Consider the following 4538-nt stretch of genomic DNA (forward strand, 5'->3'; position numbering starts at 1 on the left):
AGCATAAATTTCCTAACTTACCTTCCTAACAATTCTTACCCCTTTTACCTCAAAATTTCAATAAAATTGAACATAATGCATATCAAAAACCGCGAAACACCATTCCATAGCTCATTCCACTTGATGTAATCAACCTCCAAGAATTCAACCTATAAATCCAAAGTAAAAACAAGTGAAAGAAAATAAAAGAAACTAAAAGAAAGAAAATTAAGAAAAATTGAAATCAAAAGAAAAAGTTAGAAATCTCCGGGTTGCCTCCCGGGAAGCGCTTGCTCAAGGTCCTTAGCTCGACCCTTCCTCCAAATCATGGAGGGTCAAAGAACACCACCTTGTCCAAGGTGACGGGAGGACCAAATTTCTCTTCAATTTCTAGCAACTTCTCGTTGTTGCTTGATGAGACTTCATTCGATAACTCCTCAAAAGAAAGCTTTTCCTTCCATAACCTCATTCTCTTTCTCTTTTTCCTAGAAGCTCGTGCTTTTTTCTTTACCTTGTTCCTCTTTGTAGATGACTTTGCACCATCAACACTCTTAGGATCAACGTCCTCCTCTTGAAAGTGAAGCTCGAACCAATGAGGAATGTCAATCTCCTCCTCGTCTATGAGCTTGGGAAACTCCTTTTTCTCTTCACTAACCTTCTTGCAATCAAAACTCGAAAACACATCATCACAATTCTCAAGAATATCGTTAGTTGAAGTATCAATCATGCATATATTATCAATAGAGCGAGGGGAATTAACACACATGATTCCTTTTACAAAAGACAAAGACTTATGCATCAGTTTAAGCTCAAAACTTTCCTCATGTTACCAACTCTCAATGTAATACGACCTTCCTTAACATCAATCAAAGCTCCCGAAGTGTCAAAGAAAGGTCTCCATAAAATGATAGGAATATGTTCAACTTCCGCAATCTCTAACACAATGAAATCAACGGGAATTGTGAATTCTCCTATCTTAAGGGGAACATCCTCAACTCTTCCCTTTGGGAACTTAATGGATCTACCGGCTAATTGAAGGGTCATATTGGATGGAAGGAGCTTAACTATCTTAAGTCTCTTGAAGACGGAATAAGGCATGATACTCACACTAGCACCGAGATCACAAAGGGCATTTTGAACTAATTTTCATTTGATTTCGCAAGGGATGGAGAAATTCCCGGGATCTTTCAACTTTTGGGGTAAGTCATTATGGATAAAGGCACTACAACACTCCCCTAAATTCACCGGTTCCACCATATTTCAATCTCTTTTACCGCCCAAAATTTCCTTTAGAAACCTAGCATAGTTTGGCATTTGTTCCAAGACTTCGGTGAAAGGAATAGAAAGATGAATTTTCTTAAGCATCTCAATGAATTGTCCAAATTGATCATCCAATTTGTACCTATTAAACTTTTGGGGGTATGGAAGTTTGGGCTTGTAAACCTCATCTTTCTTCTTCTCTTTCTCCTTCGGCTCTTCATTAGATTCCTCACTCATCTTGCTAGACTCTTCATGCTTAATCTCTTTTCTCGAATCACTCCCCTCTTCACCCTCCTTACTCTTTTTAGGAACACTCTCTTCAAGGACCTTACCACTCCTAGTGGTAATAGGACAAACCGGTTCCTTAGGATCAATTTCTTGTGAGGGTAAAGAAGATGGGCTAGCACAATCTTCCAAAGGGTTAGCTAGTTTAACGATGTGGTTCTCAAGCATCTTTCCATGAGTTAATAGGCCATGAAACATTTTGTCACCAGAGGCTATGTAATCGTCCAACTTCTTAGCTTGATCTACCATGAAATTCGCTAGCTTACTCATTAACTGAGATTGTTGATCATAGGAATCACCACTTTGGCATTGAGTTATTGGAGTTCATTTGGGTGAGGAACCCCTTTGAGCATCATTTTGAAAATTTCCTCTACTTTGGTTACTCCAATTACCCTTATCAAGATTTTGGCCGGAATTTTTACTATGATTACCATTACCATAACCTTGGTTATGATCCCCATATTCTTGGCCGTAGCTTTGATCATTACAACCAATTTTTGTATGGTCACCACGAAACCCTTGGCTTACTTGGTTCCTATAACCACTATTTTGGTTATAATTATCGTAGCTCCCATGATTGTGATAGTTCCTACTTCCAACATTCTTTTGAGCATTAACCCTAGATCCAAAACCACTATTTCCAACATAATTCACATGCACATTTTCATTTTTATCGTATTCATCACATCCATCACAAGGAACATTTGGACAATTAGAAACATCATAATCATTTCTTCCGCATGAATCACAAGCCAAACATTCTCTAATCATGCAACAAGAAGGGAAAAGAGGGTTAGAGTAAGAAGATGTACCTCTCCCCTTATATTGGGAGGGAAGATCTCGTGCTTGTGAAGATGGATTTTCAAGCTTAGCTTTGATAGAAGCCACCTCCTTCCCTAAGTCCGAAAGTAGAGTAGACAATTTGTTGATGGCATTGACTTAATCAAGCGAGGCCCACTCGTTTGTTGACTCTTCCTCAACCTCTTGCCAACTCATGTAGTTCCTAACTACATCATTTATCACATCAACAACCTCTTCCACCGTCTTGTTCATGATTGGGCCTCCGGCTCTGGCATCTAAGCTCGACCTACCTTGAGGACTCAAACCACCATAGCAAATTTGAATTGTTTGGTAAGTTGGAATTCCGTGGTGAGGGCACTCTCTTTGATACTCTTTGTACCTCTCCCATGCTTCATAAATATTTTCGTTAGGCCTTTGCTTGAATTTTTTATCAAAGTTCTAGCTTCCCCCGTTTTCTTTTGAGGGTAAAATCGGGATAAGAATCCTTTGGTAACATTGTCCCATGTTCTTAAAGAATTTGGCTTGACCTCCTTGTCCAACCATTCCAAAGCTCGCCTTATGAGGGAAAAAGGGAACAATTTGAGCCTTATAAACTCTTGTGCAACCCCACTCACCCTAATAGTGTTGCAATATTTCTCGAATTCCTTAAGCTTGTTAAGAGGAATTTAATTCGATGCACATCTATATTGTCGCCTCTCAATCAAGGAAATCATTGCCGGCGTAATTTCAAAATCATTATCCCGAATCAACAATGGAGCAATCCCGCTCTCATACTTGTATACACCCGGAGTACCCAATTCCTTCAATGTAACCCTTTGAGCTTCTCCCATGTTCACTTGCACACAATCTCAAACAAAATTATTAGTAGCACGGCTACAAATGTAGCCTAAAAAAGAAAATCTTTTTGTGTTTTTGCAAATAGGGTAAAATAGACTCAACAACAATAGCAATCATCTACGTCGTTCCTCAGCAACGGCGCCATTTTTTTATCTAGAGTGAGACTAGGTCGTTGAAAACTAATCTACACTTGGTCAAAACAAAATTTATAAACTCTCGACACACCTTCATACAAGTATAATGGCAAGTCAAGGATCGAACCCAAGGGATGGGAGCTAACTACTATTGTCTAAGTCAAGCTATCTTAAATTCAAGGGGATAGGTGTGTGTGTAATCTAAGCAACTAAGCAAAACAAACAATCAAATTGAAATCAAAATTATCAAGTACTAGGGTATGGATCCACATAGACTCGTAAATGATTCAACTAATTGGGATTGGAGATGACTAAGTCGAATGATGCGAGGGAAGGTCAAATATGCAATAAAGAGAGAGTGATAGGTTAAGTTCTTATAGGTCAAACTAGCGCCAACTACGAAAGACACTGACTAGGAACCTCACAAATCCCCTCAATCGACAAATGTAAGCCACAAATCCATTTTTTATATCAATGTGAACCTACAATGCAATCTAGTGTGAGAAACTAGGTTGATCACTCCTAAATTAAACACACACATGCACATAATCAATCAACCAATTTAATCACAACATCAACTCCATCAATTTTCCCCAATTAGCATCAATCAATTACTCATATATGCCTCACCAAATCCTTAGCAAGAAAACTACTCACTATTCATTGAAATTAAGATCAAAACTAAACTAATCAACAATTTCATCATCATTATATCAAATAAACCAATTCAAACACAAACTCAATTCAAACTTGAACTATCAACAAAGCAATTGAAATCAAAACTAAGATTGCATTGAAGTAAAGAAATCCTTACAAACTTGCTTCAATTTAATAGAGAAAACACTTGGAATCATCAATCTTCAATCATCAATCAAGAACTTCTCTCTCTACAAACTAGAGTTTCTCTATCTACAAACTAGAGTTTCTCTCTCTTGAAACCTAACCTAATTCTAATCTAATTTCTGAATTAATTCCTCTCCAAAATTGATTCTCTCTAAAAATTTTCTCTCTAAAAATATAAAGAAAATCTATATATAGAAAAACTAACTAAGAGAAGTTACTTAGATCGTTTCAAAATAAACCCATACAGGCGCAGCCAACCATAAGGGGAGCGCGGCCGCGAAAAACTGGGTATAGAACAGGGACCTAGAGAGGCGCGCCCGCGCCACCCGGCTGCGCCATGGTCGCGCGTGCCCGCGCCTAGAAGTAGGGGAGTCCTCTTCCCTATCATTCCGATGCTCC

General features: G+C 38.5%; 1 pseudogene; it reads left to right on the forward strand.

Moving 5' to 3' along the window:
• The first annotated feature begins 2665 nt into the window (after positions 1 to 2665).
• Positions 2666 to 2764, forward strand: LOC145561131 (small nucleolar RNA R71; annotated as a pseudogene).
• The last annotated feature ends 1774 nt before the right edge of the window (positions 2765 to 4538 follow it).

Source organism: Chenopodium album, chromosome 9 (genome assembly GCF_948465745.1).
Source record: "Chenopodium album chromosome 9, dcCheAlbu1.1, whole genome shotgun sequence".
NCBI classification, from domain to species: Eukaryota; Viridiplantae; Streptophyta; class Magnoliopsida; order Caryophyllales; family Amaranthaceae; genus Chenopodium; species Chenopodium album.